Source organism: Adiantum capillus-veneris, chromosome 7, assembly GCF_014529385.1.
Source record: "Adiantum capillus-veneris isolate H3 chromosome 7, ASM1452938v2, whole genome shotgun sequence".
NCBI lineage: Eukaryota > Viridiplantae > Streptophyta > Polypodiopsida > Polypodiales > Pteridaceae > Adiantum > Adiantum capillus-veneris.
Genome location: NC_140937.1, coordinates 16043369 through 16063650, shown reverse-complemented (window position 1 = coordinate 16063650; position 20282 = coordinate 16043369). Strand labels below are relative to the sequence as shown.

At 41.6% G+C, this 20282-nt stretch overlaps 1 pseudogene across 1 annotated transcript; it reads right to left on the bottom strand.

Moving 5' to 3' along the window:
- Positions 1-3143: 3143 nt before the first annotated feature.
- Positions 3144-9459, bottom strand: LOC147453483 (uncharacterized; annotated as a pseudogene). Its single transcript, XR_015188734.1, has 3 exons — positions 9218-9459; positions 3973-8374; positions 3144-3893 (listed from the first exon to the last, which is right to left on the bottom strand). The product of XR_015188734.1 is annotated as an uncharacterized LOC147453483 (transcript).
- Positions 9460-20282: the final 10823 nt, after the last annotated feature.

Below are 20282 nucleotides of genomic sequence, written 5' to 3'. Positions count from 1 at the left end.
AAGTGCAGCGTGTTGCCCGCGACGAGAGCTACGCGGCAATACCTATATTGCGGGCGTACGGTTTGGTTTTGCGAGCTCGACCTACGAGCTTCATCTGGTGATTGGATGAGCATACGTTATCCGTTTTTGCATTTCAGCATATCCACGCATTCACATTGAGTAGAGCTACACATTAGGCACTTTAGTTTTTGGAAACGACAACCTGTAAATTTTGACCAGACATCCTACCCGATTTTGCACCAGGTGTTTAAAGTTGGGATTTTGGTTCACAGACTTAGGGGAGCGACCTATTGGTGTTAGTAGGGTCTCCTTCAAGTTCTGTGGCATTTTGAGAACGTTTGATGGGTATTTAGCTCTTGAAAGCGTTGTAGAAAACCTCTTCTTATGCACTCTTAAAGGCGGTAGCTTAGACATTGGTTAGAGACCTCTATAGGAATTAGTTGAGAGTCGGTCGAATGTAACTTGACACCCTATGCTTGCTTCCACGCGCCTGTGGGTCGAGCTTCGTCTTTAGCTGACAAATCTTGTTAGGTGAGTTCTCGTTGTGCTGACGTCTATCACACGGCGTATCCGCCAACATTGACACCGTTTATGGAGCACTGCATGCCAAGGGAAACTGGCATGAACCACCTTCACAGAATGATTTGCTAAAGTTAAAGGAAGATAAAGAGGAAGAATCGCCCAAGGCACCTAGAGTTGCCATGCGTTTGACTCGCCGGTTAGAGACCGTTGTCGGGGATAAATTGTTCACAAGTTGAGCCGAGTCAGCACCGGGCTACTCGCTGTGGGAAACGGTGAGAGAAAGATGCACACCTCAAGAGAATATAGCACAAAAGAACACCTTGAATTGAATAACTTAAATGAACTAAAATCTGAATACAAAAAAGTAACTTGATTGCAATAGGCAACAAGTGCTCTTCAACTCGCCGAGGCTATGACCTTGAATTGAATAACTTAAATGAACTAAAATCTGAATACAAAAAAGTAACTTGATTGCAATAGGCAACAAGTGCTCTTCAACTCGCCGAGGCTATGAGCTGAAGTGAAAATGCCAAATGTGTATGGCCTCAATGCCCTTCCCTTGCTCTTCCCGACGACCTTCATGTCCACTCACTTTGCCCTCGGTTGGTCTTCCTGATCTCTGACGATCTCAAGGTCCTCTAAGTCCTCGAGACCTTCAACCTTCTTTAGTGTGTGTTGTAACACTGCCTTTTGGTCACCCTCTGCAGACTCCCTCAATAGCCTTTGACGTCAACTCCTTGATAAGTTTGACAAGTGAACAAAGGCAAACATAACTCGAGGTTGTGAAGTTTTCAGCAAATTATGTCAATCATTATTAAGATAAGAATAAATGTTATCAAGATCTTTCAGCCAGCCAAACTTCACTCACTCAATTGCCACCAGCACAGGCCTGCTATAGCGTCATCAACTCCTCTCGTTTTTCCTGCTTGTATTCGTCTTCTGCAGTTCTCCTCCTCCTGCTCGTATTCGGCTTCTGCAGTTCACCTCCTCCAGCTCGTTTTCTTGGAGCTCGTCGGTGGCTCAACCCAGCCTGTGATGCCTTTCTTCTGCTCTCGTTTGTCGGGTCCTGCCAGCTTAAGCTCTGCCCTCGGCGGCCCTACGGATCTCCTCGTGCTGTTCCTCGCCTCACGGCGGCTCTACTGCTTCCCCAATCTGCAATGAACGGCGCTATTCTGCTTGCTAAATTTGTCAACTCCTCGCGCTACTTCACAGCATCTCAGCCTCCCTGTCTCGTCAACCTATCTGATGGCTTTGCACGGCGGCACTCTGATGCTCCTCGCTGCAGTCGACGCACCTCCTTCTCGCGTGCTTTCTGTGAGCCCCCTTTTCTGACTCGTCAACTTGCCTTTTCTTTCTCTCTGTACCTTTCTGTCGTCGACGGCGCCATGCTTTTGTTTTTAAGCCTGTCAACTCCTCGATATTATTATCTAGCCTTGTTTTATTAATAGCTCCATAATGTAAGTGGTCATTCACACTCACAACTCATGGCCTTGCCTTCGAACTTCTCGGCATACACCGAAACCAAGGCAATGCTAAGCACATTATTATTGACCAAGGCACTTATTTTCTGTAGCATCCTCACTGTCTCCATGTTATTAGACATCACCTATCAACTAAAGCATGCTAATCGTAGTTTATTACATCAAAATACTTCAAACGGATGATCCTCCAAACAAGCAGCTTCGCAATCACTTGAAGCACGCGACATCGATGATCTGAAATGGGGACCCTCTTGACTCTCTCGACATACTTTTGACAAAAAAGAAGTTTAGAAAATTGATTTGCTTCTTGAAGTGTACACCTTCGATATAAATTTCTTCTACTACCATGTCGAGCATGTCTTTGCAATCACGATTATTCGCGTAAGGAATGATAATATCCAAAAGTCATGTCCTGACAGAGCTTCACATTGTGGAGGTGGAGCGTCACGACATCCACCCCCTCCGAACCTACACATCCTCCGGCATGTGCCAACCGTCTTCAGGTTGCTAATCATCATAAGCAAAAGTATCGCCAGAAGCTTGTTCCAGCGAATATATCTCATCATCTTCTTGGCATTCTCCAGAATTTATATCACCCAGAACCACTTGTCCTTCACGCTTCTTGAATAATTTGATCCTCTTTCTTGCAATGGGTACTTTAAGCTTGGTGCCATCAAGTTCTCTAAGCTTGTAAGTTCCATTATCATAAACGTGCAGCACAACATAAGGTCCAAACCATCTCTTAACCATTTTACGCATGGCCGAATATTGATTTTCCAAACTGCTATCATAAACAAGTACCCAATCTCCATCTTTGATAGTATATGGTCTCAATCTATGCTGCTTGTCAAATGCGGATTTATTCTTCAATCGTGCCTCCTTGAGCTTATCTATTGCCTGGTCAATGTCTTCTTGGCGTCTTTCAAGCTGCGGAATGTGCATAGCAAGCAAGTCTTCAGTTTGACATTTTTGATTCCCATGGCAGTATGGTCCAAGAAACAATCGTCTCTTCTATAGGCATGATTGGCTTTTGCCCATACATAAGTTCAAATGGCATAAATCCTGTGATTGAGCTATGAGTAGTTCTGTCAACCCATAAAGCAAGAGGTAAAAGTTTAGGCCAATCACCAATTCGTCCTCTACAAGCCTTGGCCAAAGCTTTAACAATAGGCGGATGTCCTCTTTCACTTTTTCCATTACCTTCCGGATTATATGTTGTAGTAAGAGCCAACTTGATTCCCAACTGATCGAAGAACTCATAAGCTTCATCTGCATCTAATTATCCTCTATCTGCAGTAATCTTCCCAATGCAACCATATCGGCAAATCACATCCTCAAGCAAAAACTTACATACTGAACTTGTAGCTTTGGTACGCAAAGCTCTTCCTTCCACCTCGTTAGTGAGATCCTCTCTGGCAAGAACAATATACCTCATTTTCCAAATACCGACTGGCATAGTAATCAAATCTACAACCCACTTATAATGCATAGCCAATGGATAGGTAGGATGTAACTCATCTCGATGTCGCACATTTGAATACTGTTGACAAACCATGCAAGTCTCCACAAATCGAGCAATATCACTGTACATACCTCTCCACCAGTAGCGGTCTTTAATCTTGACAAATGTTGCCCACACTCCTCTATGTCCTGCCCATAAATTCTCATGAAACTCTTTAATTACCTGTTGTTGTTTTACTTTGTCACATACTACTCATTGTGGTGATCCTCTTGGACGTTTTGGCTGCTTCCACAAGTGCCCATCTTTAAGAAAATAACCATAAGCTTTCTTCTTGATCCTCCTGTATTCTTGATCACTCCATTCCTCTTGTTTGGTGAGAGTGCTGAGATAACGGCCTATCAAAATCCACTCTCCATCGTACATCTCATCTAAAAAAGCTTCAAAAACATGAGCAAGAACACTACAACTTGCATGCAAATGAGAAGAAGTATAAAACTTTACACCCACATCATCACTCTCTGTAAGCATCTCCTCCTCATCTTCATATCTGGCTCTTGATAACATATCTGCTACCGGATTTTTCCTTCCTGCAATATGACAGAATTCAGGATTAAGAGACTTAATGAAATCTATCCATCATAACATAGCAATATCCGGAGTGGAGCAATTCGTAATCATTCCTATCAATGCTAAGCAATCAGTCTCCAACTAACACTGAAGCTCCAATAAAATACTCCTTGTCAAACTTTAGAGCAGTAGCAACGCCCCAAAGCTCTCTCTTAACCTGTGGGTAACTTCGTTGAAGAGTGTTAAGCACCTTTGCACCAAACCAAATAGCATATCTATGACCATCCTCATCATCTTGACCAATAGCCCAACCAATGCCTGTAGGATTAGTGTCAACCGCCAAAATCATTGGCCTTCCACATTTATAATCAACCTTCCTTAAGGTAGGAGCATCCAAAAGCATCTTCTTTAATTTCTTGATGGTCTTTGTATGGGCTTCTTCCCACACAAATCTTTTCCCTTTTCTTAATAATTGGTAAAGTACTTCTGCAACATGAGCAAAGTGAGGTAACCAAATACGATAAAACACGCAAGCACCCAAAAAACGACGGACTTCAGTAAGATGTGTATGAATTCTTCATCCTTTGTATTGCTTCCACCTTAGCTGGACTTGGGTGTCATCCATGTGGCCCACACATATGTCCAACAATCAATATTTCTTTGGCACCAAAAATTGATTTTTGACCTGAAATTAAGTGCTAGATTTACCTCTTCAAGTTTAGATAGAATAGATTCACAATCTGCAATATGTTGAGAAACAAAGCTTTGGCACCCCTTCTGATCTTTTACCTCGTCTTTCAAACCTTCTTCACAACCCTTGATTGACAAATCATCAATAAAAGGCATAGTAATGTGAGGAATGAATTCTCTTAATACCTTGTTCATGCCATTCATCATGTGAGCAACAGAATTTGTGGCACCTTGCGGTAAAGTACACATCCTTACCAACCCAAGTGGATCGAGTACGCATAGAAGTGAGATCTCTACTCTCCAAAGCAAGCTGAAACTGATCATAACCTGAGTAAAGATCATAGCCTGAGTAAAGATCACCCATGGAAATATAGCCCTACTTGCAAAAGCTTCTGCAAACTCGTCCACAATTGGTCTTGTGCCAACATTACGAATTGTTACCTTATTTACTGGCTGCATGTCCTGAATAAATCGCAGGGCTCCATTCTTCTTTGGGACGGTGAACCATCGATTAGAATAAGGTGCACAAGATGGCTCCAAAATACCCATATGTATCTTTTCATTTAGCAAGTCAATAAGTTGTGGTAGACGGGCTTTAGGAACAGGAATAGGACGCAAATTCCATGGCATATGTGGAATGGTAAAGATAATCATAGGTGCTACAACATTTGGATCTACACATCCAATTTCACTGGGCTCAAAAGCATACCATATTTTGCAAGCATCTCTTGAAAGCACTTGACCTCCTCATCATTAAGAAACCCTTCTTCGCCGATGACTACCTGCTTCAAGGTCTCTTCAGTAAATTTGTGGCCAATGTTCTTGGGATCCCTTAGCTTTGGTTGGTGTGAAGCTTTTTCGATACCTCCTCACTCTCCCCTGGGAGTGGGGTAGCTACAGGCCTGACCTTCTTTGCAACAGTCTTGTACTTTATATCCACCTGCACTTCAAAAGCACCACCCAATTCTTTACTTACCTCCATTAGAATGTCATGCATGTCCATTGAATGCACTCGCACAAATTCAGTCCCACTTTGCAACCTACACTTCTTGATAACTTCAAGTTCTGACATCGTATCAACATAAGAAACTTCTTCAAAGGCTCTTGAGATAACATCATCATGTTCAAGTACATCACATCCCTAAAAGTCACTTTGAACACTTACCACATATTGCTTCTCCCACTTAGGTAGCTCCATGAACTTCCTATATGAAACTGAACCTTCAGAAAGTCTCTTCTTGCGAGAACTTCTTCTTCCCTGTACCACTATCGTCCCGCTCTATAGTGGCACCCCAAGAAAATCCTGAGCAAACCTGTACTCTTTAAACTCTTTCCAAACTCTTGGCAAAGGCTGTTCTCTTAAGCTATCTTTATTCTTGACATGATCACCACAAACAGTCAAAAATTGAACCGCTCTCTTACCATTTTTACTTCGAATCCTTGCATATGCTGAACCATCATCCAAAACCTTTGTTTCCATACGCACAACTGTGATGTAAGGTTGCCCTAGGATAAGTGGATAAGAGGAATGTTCCTGTATAAAAAAGTTCTGTTCATCACAAACATCTCCAATTGTAACCTTGACATTTGCACATGCACTATATAAATCGCCAGGCTGGGTGTTAGCAGCTCGAATCCGCCAACCATGATCCATATCGATAGGCCATTTCCCTCTCTGGTACAAACTTTTTGACATCAAATTAATTTTTGAACCATGATCCACGAGTGCTATAATAGTCTCATCAATATCACCAATCTTAACAATTGTCTCCGTAGTGGCTCTTGCCCAATGTGTTCTGGAAAAATGACTCCTAGGTACTGCTTCCTCACCATCATCATTATTGAAGTGAACATGTCTTACCTCGGGTGTAACTTGATTGGAGATCACTGTAGACTGTAAACTTTCTTCTTCAATCTCTGACTCATAAGCATCCAGAATCGATTCTACATGCTGAATCACTTGGCTCTTGACCGCATCAGGTTCTTGCTCGACTGGTACTTGTCGCTTTCTCTTTATAATATCAATGATCTTCTCATGAAATTCACGTTTAGTAATGCCCAAGACATCACCCAAAGTAAGTTCCACCTAGCTATTGAGAATGCGTTCCTCAAATACCTTCTTCAGATCTGTAGCCAATTCAATATCAGATTTTAACTTGTAAGAAGGCCCTTTTGGCTTACCTTGCTTTTTATCTTTTGATGCCTCTTCCATAACCACTTCAGGTGTAGGAACTGCTTTAGAACTTGCCCCTTCTTCCTTCTTGCCGCTAGTCCTCGTAGCTCGTTTTGATGAGCCCACAATGTCTCATCTCTCTTGCGCTTCTCTTCCACCATAGCTTCATTAGCCTGATATTTTGCAAGAAAGGCATACACAGAAAGAGAATCTATAGGATCTGACCACCCCATAGTTTTTCGAATGTAATTCCGAGCTTGAATTAATGTGTCATGAGTTATTTTACCTTTGTCAGTTGTCCTCAAAGCATATGGCCATAGATTCCCTTTAGCCTTGGTACTTTCTTTATCCTCCGCACTGCATACCTGTAATCCATAAGTTGTTGCATCAACCCTAGAGGCATTGTGCTGTATCTCCTCAACAAGCTTCTTCATACTGCCCTTCCCATAGTTAAAACGTAGACGTTCACGAGTTTCTTTAAGATGCAGCTTGCCGTCCTTCCAAAAAATTTTGTTCTTCTTATAAGCATCATTAAAATCATCACAATTTTTGCGTATATGATCTAAGCTATCACACCACATGCATCCTTTATTGGAGTCTTGTTGTGGAGGACGTTGTCTGGGTTCTGAAGACGATCCACTTGCACTCAAACCATCAAGTTTAACATCTTTCAAATTCAAATTCAACTCTTGTATACCTTTTACCAGCTCATCAAGGACTAGCTCCTCCAGCTTGGGCTTCGGCTTCTCCACTAGGTCCTCTTCGAGCGCTTCCATAGGATAAGCCACTATGAACTTGTCCACCCTCTTTTGTCGTTTTACAATCATATTAACAGCTTCTATAACCAGTTTCCAATCAAAAGTTAAGCCCAACTCACCAGATGGATCCTTGAGCAGGTGTACCAAGCTCTTCTGAAGGCACAAATTTGCTGCTTGAATAAATAGCTCGACCTTTTCTGGTTGCATTGTTTTCTGCTCAGCAGTAGATAACTGTTCAAACTTCTTTTCAAAAGCTCGTAGCAATTCTCTCGGAGATAAACCTTTATCCTTCTGTTGTATCCATTTCATAAAGCTTTGCTTGGTAACTCGTTGAGAATCTTCGAGAAAATACTCTTCTTGTAAAGCTTTCTTAAAATCTTGCCAATTTGCACCATGTGTTACCCGAATCTCTTCAATTCGAGCCCGAAGCTCAGGAGCCGCAATTAAGTGAAAACCTTCCACTGAGTCATGATCATTAACTCCATAATCCTCCATAGATTGTTCATAAACAATACAAAATTTTGAAATATCACGACCTTCAAATCTTTGCAGCTTTTCAGTTACTGTATACCTTGCTTGACGAATACGTTCACTTTGTTGGTACTGCTGTTGAGAAGCCTGTTGTGCTACTGCATATAGGCTGCGAATTGCTGCATCATCTGTTGCATTGCTACTTCCTGTGGTGTCGACATCTTCTACTACCAAGTCCCACCCCGGCTCGCTTTCGCGTCGGGTTCACCAAAGATGTCGGGGATAAATTGTTCACAAGTTGAGCCGACGGGCTGCTCACTGTGGGAAACGGTGAGAGAAAGATGCACACCTCAAGAGAATATAGCACAAAAGAACACCTTGAATTGAATTACTTAAATGAACTAAAACTGAATACAAAAAAGTAACTTGATTGCAATAGGCAACAAGTGCTCTTCAACTCGCCGAGGCTCTGAGCGCAAGTGCAAATGCCAAATCTGTATGGCCTCAATGCCCTTCCCTTGCTCTTCCCGACCACCTTCACGTGCACTCACTTTGCCCTCGGACGTTGCTCTGCCTGATCTTTGACGATCTCAAAGTCCTCTAAGTCCTGGAGACCTTCAACCTTCTTTAGTGTGTGTTGTAACATTGCCTTTTAGTCACCCTCTACAGACTCCCTCAATAGCCTTTGACGTCAACTCCTTGATAAGTTTGACAAGCGAACAAAGGCAAACATAACTCGAGGTTGTGAAGTTTTCATCAAATTATGTCAATCATTATTGAGATAAGAATCAATGTTATCAAGATCTTTCAGCCAGCCAAACTTCACTCACTCAATTGCCACCAGCACAGGCCTGCTACAGCGTCATAAACTCCTCTCGTTTTTCCTGCTTGTATTCGGCTTCTGCAGTTCTCCTCCTCCTGCTCGTATTCGGCTTTGTAGTTCACCTCCTCCAGCTCGTTTTCTTGGAGCTCGTCGGCGGCTCATGTGCTACCTTTCTTCTGCTCTCGTTTTTCGGGTCCTGCCAGCTTAAGCTCTGCCCTCGGCGGCCCTACGGATCTCCTCGTGCTGTTCCTCGCCTCACAGCCGCTTTACTGCTTCCCCAATCTGCAATGAACGGCGCTATTCTGCTTGCTAAATTTGTCAACTCCTCGCGCTGCTTCACAGCATCTCGGCTTCCCTGTCTCGTCAACCTGTTTGATGGCTTTGCACGGTGGCACTCTGATGCTCCTCGCTGCAGTCGACGCACCTCCTTCTCGCGTGCTTTCTGTGAGCCCCTTTTCTGACTCGTCAACCTGCTTTTTTTTCTCTCTATCCCTTTCTGTCGACGGCGCCATGCTTTTCTTTTTCAGCCTGCCAACTCCCTATTATTATCCAGCCTTATTTTATTAATAGCTCCATAATGTAAGTGGTCATTCACACTCACAACTCATGGCCTTGTTTTCGAACTTCCCAGCATACACCGAAACCAAGGCAATGCTAAGCACATTATTATTGACCAAGGCACTTATTTTCTGTAGCATCCTCACTGTCTCCATGTTATTAGCCATCGCCTATCAACTAAAGCATGCTAATCGTAGTTTACCACATCAAAATATTTCAAACGGATGATCCTCCAAACAAGCAGCTTCGCAATCACTTGAAGCACGCGACATCGATGATCTGAAATGGGGACGCTCTTGACTCTCTCGACATACTTTTGACAAAAAATAACTTTAGAAAATTGATTTTCTTCTTGAAGTGTACACCTTTGATATAAATTTCTCCTACTACCATGTCGAGCATGTCTTTGCAATCACGATGATTCCGCCTAAGGAATGATAATATCCAAAAGTCATGTCCTGATAGAGCTTCACATTGTGGAGGCGGAGCGTCACGACATCCACCCCCTCTGAACCTGCACATCCTCTGGCATGTGCCAACCGTCTTCAGGTTGCTAATCATCATAAGCAAAAGTATCGCCAGAAGCTTGTTCTAGCGAATACATCTCATCATCTTCTTGGCATTCTCCAGAATTTATATCACCCAGAACCACTTGTCCTTCACGCTTCTTGAATAATTTGATCCTCTGTCCTGCAATGGGTACTTTAAGCTTGGTGCCATCAAGTTCTCTAAGCTTGTAAGTTCCATTATCATAAACGTGCAACACAACATAAGGTCCAAACTATCTCTTAACCATTTTACGCATGGCCGAATATTGATTTTCCAAACCATCCATGAGCATGAGGCGAGCCAGGATGAGGTAATCGAGCTGAAAGATCAGCTTAAAGACAAAGATGAAACCATCCAACGGCTACGAGCATCTCCGGCCAGAGTCAGAGCTGCTAGCTCGACTCACATCTCTTTAGAGAATGAGCTTTATGAAGAACAAATGAAGGAGCTCCAAAAGGAGTTAACACTTGAGAAGCGGCAAAGACTGATGCTGGCCGAGGGCTCTATGGTAATGCAAAACCGCCTAGAAGAAGAAAATCAGGCCATGAAGAATGAGCTAGAAGCCATCAAGAGAAAGATCGAGGAGGCGAAAAAGATAAATGCAGATCGAAACTACCTCCTAGTAAACATGGGAGAGCAAGCGGAAGAAGAAAATAAGACACTTCAACGACAGATAGAAGAGCTGAGAGGCCAGCAGCAAACGGAAGAGCAGCAGTTTAGCACCGGGCTACCAGCCATGGAGGGAATTGACATAGAAAATGTGTCACATCCTGTGGACACCACCATACAAGAGGACATCTTTGTAGGACCCTCACAAGAGCCACAAGATCTGACACAAGCAGAAGAAGAGAAGCTGCAAAAGGCCATAGAAGCGGCAGTCAGAGACACAACCAAAGAATCATTGGAATGGGAGCAAAGAGTGTTTAAGTTGATGACTATTCAGAAGATAGATGCCAGTAACCTTCAGCGTGAGTGGCTACATCCCTCTCCCCCATATCCACTGCTAAAATATGAAGCTACCACAATCAACAAACGAATAAAAGAGGAGCCAACAATGTCATTGTACAAAGCAGATATCTCCAAACGTGAAAGAGTCAAGCTGATAGTGGACTCTCAACTCAGGTGGAGAAAGGCATGGTTGACAAAGTATCCTCAATATCTAGTCCATTTGGTAGAGGCACCTAAAGTGATCAGAGATAACCTCAATTTCTGCCCTCTACCAAGGGTGAGGACGTGGAAAGCCCACGAGTTGCTTCTCTGAAGAGAAGACAACCCACTTGGCTAAATTACCCGAAGTTGCCAGGCTTGAAGACAGGCGAGAGAATCAGTGAGCAATACATGGTGAAAACCCTAACGGCCGCCATCAAATTGTTCACTAGCTCGCTTGACCTATCTTGCATCATGATGAGAAAGATATGTAAAACCCTTTTGGTAGTCTTCGAAACATTCAAACCAGGCCAGGCGACAGACAATATCTTCTTCTTTCAAGATACATACAGATGTGCATACGATTTGTCTGGTCAGCCTTCTCACGAGGTGATACATGCATTGTATTAAAGGATTATTTTTTTGTCATCTTATCATCTCCAGGCCTTTGAAGAAGCCTTCTACACCGGCTTCTTCACAATCAGCACAGACGTATTCGGCCCGACGCTACTGGCTCAACATGCGAGATATGAGTCACTTCTCAAGATGAGAGAAAGCCTACATTTAAGAAGCAACTAAACAGCCATGTCGGGGATGACATGAACAAGGAGGGGGGGAGTGTTAGCAGCAGGACACACCCTATGGATCTCAGCGGAATTGTTTTTTTGTAATTATTCATTTATTGAGAAAACCCGACATTTCACCTTTGTAAATATTGTGGCTTACAGAAGTTTTCAGATTGTATCCCATTTTTGACATTTAGATTGAGTACATGGTTAAATTGGAACATTAGGGTCTGAGATTGTAAGGTATTTATACCACTTTTTGACCTTAATGAAGAAACCTTTGTCATTTTAAAAAGTTCTCTCTGTGAGTGAGCGTATTGTGTAAGAATACGCTCACCGATGGTCAGAATCGAGTGCGGAGAAGTGCAGCGTGTTGCCCCCGACGAGAGCTACATGCCGATACCTACATTGTGGGCGTATGGTCTGGTTTTGCGAGCTCCACCTACGAGCTTCATCTGATGATTCGATGAGCATACGGTATCCGTTTTTTCATTTCAGCATATCCACGCGTTCGCATTGAGTAGAGCTACACATTAGGCACTTTAGTTTTTGGAAATGACGACCTGTAAATTTTGACCAGACATCCTACACGATTTTGCACCAGGTGTTTAGGGTTGGGCTTTTGGTTCACAGACCTTAGGGGAGCGACCTATTGGTGTTAGTAGGGTCTCCTTCAAGTTCTGTGGCGTTTCAAGAACATTTGATGGGTATTTAGCTCTTGGAAGTGTTGTAGAAAACCTCTTCTTATGCATTCTCGAAGACTGTAGCTTAGACGTTGGGTAGAGACCTCTATAGGAATTAGTCGAGAGTCGGTCCAGTGTGCTTCCACGCGCCTGTGGGTCGAGCTTCGTCCTTAGCTGACAAATCTTGTTAGGTGAGTTCTCACTGTGCTAACGTCGGTCTTGGCGTATCCGCCAACACGCTATCATAAGAGTGAGGGAGGGAGTAATCACCTCACACCCTTTTAGACGTTGCCGTGCTTGTGTGAATCACATAAGCCGATCCTGCATGTATACACAACAACCTTTAAGCTTTCTTCTCCTTTTACGCTCACCATGCCTAAAGCAAAAGTAGGTTCAGTGATGAGACCTTTGCCAAATGATGAGCAAGGTGATGCATGTAAGTTGCAACCTCGCAGGAAGGGTGTCACACTCAGAGTGGATGTGTCTGATCCAGAGGATGATGTTGAAGTGCTCCCAGAAGAGGAAACAACTCCTTTATCCTCTAACAAGATGTTGCAGTTCCTCATGGAGCCATTCACAAATTTTAAAGTGGAGATTGACTGTCAAGTAGAACGCAATGAGAGATGGTTCAAGCAAGTTGGCTTGTATGAGTTTGCTACACTTCCCTGGAGTCAATGGAAGGCAAACATCTATGCCAAGACACAAATAGAACTATTGGGGAAGACCAGAGGAGCTATATCGGAAAAGGTAAATCTCAATTCGGATGTGGTTGCATAAGTATTTCAACTTCCTTTCACCTCTATAACTGCAGCACCCAAATGTTCTGATGAAGACTTGAAAAAAGAGTTTGGTCCAAGGGAAGGATGTAGACAGTATTTCATGTTAAAAAATGTGGACTATTGTAGAAGAGAAAAACTTAAGTGGTTCTTAGAAAGGGTTTGTTTTCTAGCCAAGTATGACTACATGTTTAAAGACAACTGGGCACCATTATGTTTTGGTGAGAATGGGGGTAAAATTAGCTGGGCTCACTGGGTTTATGAGAGAATCCATGCCAGAGCAGGCTATCAGCATTTCTTTCAGTTCTGTTTGTTTTTTTCTCAAAGAGTGGATACAGGGGAGATTTCAGTGTCTGTTATGACTCCTAGTCTTGAGTCAACTCCAGTATAGGATCAGATGAAAATATCTGAGAAATCAGCTATCACTACAGGTGGTGGAGGAAAATTACAGACTTTAAAAGATTTGATTAATGTAGGTTATACTGAAGAAGAGGCAAAAATGGTATTGGCTAGTCCTGAGCATAACTCACTCATGGGTGAATTATTAAAAAATCTGGATGTTGATGCCCAAACACCAAGCAGGATTATAGGCAAGACTTTCACAATGCCTAAAAAGAGAAAATTGGATGCTTTTGTGCATGAAGTAGCCAAAACCTTGGACTTCTCTGGAGTTGGTTCAAGTTCTACATCAAAGTGTGAAATTAATTTTTTTGATGTACCAACAGCTCTTAAAATGCTTAAAGCTTTACAGGGCTTTGTCACTAATCAGCAGTAGTAGCAGATGGAAGATCAATTACAAAGTGTAGCAGATTTTGATGTTTCAAAAGTCATGCTAAAGCAGCAGTCGGAATTAATGGAAGCTCTAAAATTGGAACTAGTGGACATGAAAGAAAGAAATGAGCTGGAAATGGAGCTTCAGTTACAGCTACATCAACAGGAAGTAGCCAAGGTTAAATTGTCCTTGGGTATGTTCCAAGATTGGACAAAGGATCTGGAAAGTAGAGTTGATTCTGAATTGGATCATATTTTTGTCAGAAATATAGAATTACAGGTACAAAATGAGATGCTTCAACAGAGGTTGAGACCTTTACAGGCAGGTGTTGGCTCAAGAGGATGTAAATGTCACTGGAGTGCTTATGGAATAAGGAGATGTGAATTTGGTCAGGCAGCACTTAGTAGAGGGGATGCAAAATGTGTGGAAGGCCATGAGAGAGAGATTGACTTCAATTGTCAAATATCCTTATGAAACTGTGAAAGCAGGATTTGTCAGTTCTTATGAAGCTGATTTGTTGGAGACAGTGGAACACTTGAAGAAAGAGAAGCAGATTTATCTAGAGCAGTTGTAGGATTACAAGGGAAAAAAGTTGCATAAAGAGGAAGAACATAACTTTGGATCAGGTTCTGCATTGAAGAAGTTAGCAGATGTTTTGTTAGACTTTGCAGGCTGATGATCAAGTTCAGAAGTCAAATGTTGAAGAGCTTTCAGTGGAGGATGAACCTCAGCAGGACTTTGCAGTGGGTGATATTTTAATGGAGAGTGTACCTCAACAGGACTTTGCAGTTGTTGCAGATGCTGGAGATCAAGTGTTTACTAAAGATCAAGTTGTTCATGAAGTTTTTACTGAAGATGTTGCCAAAGAAGGATCTGCAATTTAGGGTGGTAAAGACTCAGTATTTTTTTCTATCTCTGATCAAGAGATATGTGGATTCGAGTCGTATTTTTGGGAAATCCACCACCGGGGCGTGCCATGTGTTGACAGACATATTAGTATGCCAGTTTAGTAGTTAGTCAAATCTTTTTGTTATTCATTCGGATATGCTTCATCGGATATGTAGTAAGTCGGATTGTAGTCACTCGAATGTTGATCAATCGGATATTTTACAGTTATATTGTATCAATAATGAGCTTGTTATAACTGCTTGGAAAAGTTGATATAAGTCGGTTCTGTACGCTGTGAAGGATCTGATTGTACTTAGATATCTCTGTAGCTCTTTCTTGATGAATGAAGCATTCTTAATCTCTATTCTGAGTTACTTCTTCTCTCATTCCATATATTTTGTGTCATGTTACTGTTTCTGAGTGTTAAATCTGAGTTATGAGAGGATGAGAGCATTATGATGAACTAGTTTTTTCTCTGTGTTGATGAACCACAACAGAATGAGATGATGATCCTTGGAATTCCCTGGATGCAGACATACAAAGCAGTACCCGATTGGGATACAAATCAGCTCAAGCTATCACCTAGAGGCGGGTAACTCATTGTTCCAATTGCACCAAGCAAGGAAGAATGGAAAGGAAGCAATCAATAGACCAAACCACGAAGTGATCGATCTTCTCCATCCTATTGAGAAGCAAATGCTACAAGTAGCATGCAAGGAGTCAAGAAAATTAGAGTTCCAAAAGCACAGCTTAAGGATAAACCGATACAAATCTGGGTGCCCAAAACATCATTAACCACACCAAAGGTGGTTCCAAAGCTCAAAACACAGGGATGATCTTCTCCGAGCAGGAAACCTAACATAAAATGGATTTGGAAGAAAAGAGAGCACTTATCTTCTCCGCAAACGGGAAAACCAATCAAGCGATGGAGAGTTAAGTCTTAGAAGACTCCAGCACACCATTCTTCACCAAGCAAACCAAGCTACCAATGGCAATAAAAAAGATCAACAACAACCATTATTGGTACTTGAAGCCCAGGTAATCAGTGTGCTAAAGCATCCTGATGGCACAATCAAGCAAAGAGCACACAAGCTACAAGATTTGCTCTTTGGAAGACAACATCAGAAAGCCTCGACATCAGAAACCCTTGAGTTAATTACTCAAGACCCAACTCTTGCAGAGCATATTGGTTTGAACTGCATTGATCTTCAAAGCATGGTAGAGCCAACCAAGTCTATGCATAGACACGATTGTTCAACCCATGCACACAGTCGTCCCAGAGTACGCCATCTAGGAGGGGTGGAAGGGCACTAAGTGATTAAGGGCAATGTTTGAAGAGGGAGGAAAAAGTTTGATGTTAACGTTTGATTTTTGCAAAATAACTAATAATGCCCTTATATATTATCAACAGGGAAAAATTCACAGATAAAATCTTCCCAATGAGTGTAAATAGTGTATATACTATCAGAAATAGTCCTTTTTTATTATTTTTCATCATTTTACTCGATATTGAGACTTAAAAACGCAAAAATCCAATAAAAAACAATAAAGCTATGTTTTTCAATGGATTTTCTTAATTATTGGATTTTCGCTTTGCTTTTTTAGCGCATTTTGTTATTTTTTTTATTTTTTTCAAAAAACATGTCAAAAATTAATAGTAAATAGCAAAGGAGCTCAGATGAAAAAATTGAAGACATGGTGGTGATCAAAATGATAAGGCAGACAAGCACAAAAATTTCTAATGAAATCGAAAGATGGAAGCGGGAAGCCTAAATTAGGCGGCGATGCCTACTTTTGCAAAATTCTTGCAGAAGGAGTTACAGGAATACAATCAGGGAAATTTTTGAGTCTAACATAGATTTCTTGGCCTAGTAGGACTAACTCGGGAATTTGGGAAAAATTGGTTTGGGAAGTCCGAGTGTAGATACCGAAGGTAGGCTAAAATCACCTCATTTCCACTTGTTGCCCTTGGAGAGAGAGCATTTCGACTTCTTTGCACGTACTTTCTGGAGCCTACAGTCACCCGTTTCAGTGCTGTCTCACACAAGATATGAGGGGTAAGTTCTGTACTCGTCAATAATGCATTTTGTACGGCCGGAAGCTAATCTAAACCCTTAGAAAAAACCTTAGAATCCAGGCAGTGTACGTTCCTACGACCAAAAACCGACCATAGCGGCCTGTCAGCTCAATCATATACAATGTATATGATTGGTTTCGTGAAATCAATCAAGCAAAGCCCTCAAAAATCAGAAAAGGGCTCGAAGGCTACAAAGCGTCAAATTTGACATACAAGGTCAGTTTGACTCCAAATAGGCCAAAATTGGATGAGCTGCTTCACAACTATGTTGCGGACAAGTCCATAGCCTTAAAGATGACTAACCAACTCAACAGGTAATGTAGTCACAGAGTTGGTGATTTTAGAGTCGACAAAGCACAAAGTGATGCCGGCAAGACCAAAATTTCTACCAAATTCAATTTAGGACGTGTTTTAGGTGTATAGAAATGTGTTTAGGTCAAAATTTTTAAGTTTTGCAAGAAAATTGTGATAGCTGTAAATAATCGTGATTATTTACTTTTGCACTATTTTGGCTTGAAAATTGTATCATCACCTCACCTATCACTTGTACACACCTATCACATGCCAAATTTCAAGTATGAGCCAAAATGATGAACTATAACTTGGAAAATTGCCAAAAAATGTTGTACCAAAAAATGTTATTTTTGTGAGAAAGTTAATAATCGCGATTATTTACTTTTTGGCCAAAATGATAGGAATTTGCAATTTTGCCATCATCCTAGAGACTTGTCAAGGATCCCATCCCGCTTTTTGGTGTCGGCGGGTTTGGGGAGCTTGCAATGGTTTATGGTTTCGGGATTGGATCATGGAGTGATTTGGATGGGTTATGGAATACGTGTAAGGGCAGAGACCTTGTACAATATAAATGCTTGGAAAAGATTCATTGTGCATATGGAAGGTGCTATTGTGATTGGACTCACGTGCTATGTTTTTCATGGAAGCATTGCTACAAAACTAGGATCACTTACATCGCTTAGCCTTAGATAAAAGGGTTGTTGACCTGGGGCTTTGCTGAGGGAGGGGATGACTTGACATGTTGTGGGCGGTAGCTGCCGGCTACATTAGCTTCTTGTAAAGCATGGGAGCATTATGGCGTTGATACTTGTGACTTGTCACCTCTCTCTCTCTCTCTCTCTCTCTCTCTCTCTCTCTCTCTCTCTCTCTCTCTCTCTCTCTCTCTCTCTCTCTCTCTCTCTCTCGCGTGCACGTGCATTCTCGTTCGTTTATTGGGGTGGAAAATTCACAACTTTTTTGAGAGCACAACATGTTGCAGCCTGTCGCAATACCCATCAATTAAATGCACACATGAAAGGAAGGTTGGGGGGGGGGGAGAGAGAGAGAGAGAGAGAGAGAGAGAGAGAGAGAGAGAGAGAGAGAGAGAGAGAGAGAGAGAGAGAGAGAGAGAGAGAGAGAGAGAGAGAGAGAGAGAGAGAGAGAGAGATACTGATAAGGGCCAAAGGCTGGAGGAGGGTGATGAGCTTGCACAAGCTTTGTTGCGCCCACATCTATGTAATATCGGGATCTCTCATCACGTAGAGAGGTATCATCCCCAACCCCATAGTAATCAGGCGCCGATGGAGGTGGAACCTCTCTCTCTCTCTCTCTGTCTCTCTCTCTCTCTCTCTCTCTCTCTCTCTCTCTCTCTCTCTCTCTCTCTCTCTCTCTCTCTCTCTCTCTCTCTCTCTTTGTGCCAAAGTTCTTATGACAATAGTTGAAGGAAAGTAACTCAAATCAGATTGCAAACTAATGGCTTGGCTGCAAACTAATACTACAAATGTGTTGAGTTTATGCGGAGTTGGACATCTTAGAAGATCACACTACAAAACTATTATTAAGAGTACCCCTAAAAAAATAAAATAAATACAAAATTGAAAGTGTTGTATAGCTTGACGGCTCAATTGTCAGCACTCTGTCAGTAGTAGTTGGCTCCGTGTACATAGAGGCATACAAGAACACATCTCGGTCAAGTAGCTTTGTTAGCAAAAAATTGGGGTACATTAAGTTCTCGAAATCAATGATGTACCTCAAAGGTTATTGTAAGAGACTCCAAAGTTATCCATTCAAAAAATGCCAGAAAAGTTATATGCAACCAAATCACAATAAGCTAACCATTGTCATCAACACAATTAGCATAAGGGAAAGCAAACAGTGTGTGCATACCATCAATGAAGGGGAGGTCACAATTTGTATGAAAGTAGTCCTAGTTGCATCACCAGGTAAACATGTTGGACCTTCACCATCTTGCTTCCATCACTAGATCGCTTAAGCTCCATGATGTGTCCTTCCGGTTAAAGGGTCCTCAAAGACCCCATTCAACACCTAATGTATGGTCATGGAAAGTTTGTTGATTTTTGCCTATAGCTTAGAGTCCTAGTTCATTTCTACTTGGAAACTGTTTATTTCCAATGTCAAATTCCACATCTGTTACTTGAGCTCTTTCAAATTGATCAGCTTCTAAACATAAACATTGTTCCTCCACAGGGACCACCACCACCATGTTGTATATTCACGGGGATAATAATTTTGCAAGCTTTTAACTTAGAGCTTTTGGCATAAATTTGGATCTTTTTTAATTGTGAGCTCAAATAGACAATCAAATGTACATGAGAATGCTCCCAAATGTAAAGCTTTTTGACATTATTTTATAGCTATTTATTTAAAAGTTCATATTTAAATATTATGTTTTGTACAAATTTATATACAGCAAGAATATTTTTTGGATTCTTTAAGCTAATACATAACACATATGAGAAATTCATACCCATTCTACCCCGCAAAAACAGTGTTTACATACTTCTTCTACAAAGATGTGTGTCTTTTCTCTTGCTTGATAATGGTTAACTTTAAGGTTACTAATGACACAATGCATCCTTTCTCCTCACAAAACAAAGGTGAGAGCTTATTGCTCCGCTAATTTAGATCAAGACAATTCGTAGTCTCAAAGGGTATTTGAATGTGTATCAATGCTAGATTTACTGCACTACATAGTGAAAACTGTTTCTAAAAAGTTACTGTTTATCTATATCTTGCATAGAGAATTGACATATTTTTATCCCATTTGTCCTACCTTTCTCATAGATGATGGTAAAGTAGCCACTGAAATGGGGTAGACATAGCTCATGGAGTGTAGTAATGAACCACATTAGGAGAATGATATATTCTGCTAGCATGGATTGCATGCTTTGAGCACAATGACAAATATAACTATACTTGGGGAGATGCTTATTTATAAATTTTCCTAGCTCAAAATAGATTCCAAAGATTTCTTTGCCAACCTTTGTTGTCATATCCTTCTACCATGCAATCCCATACTAGAGTTG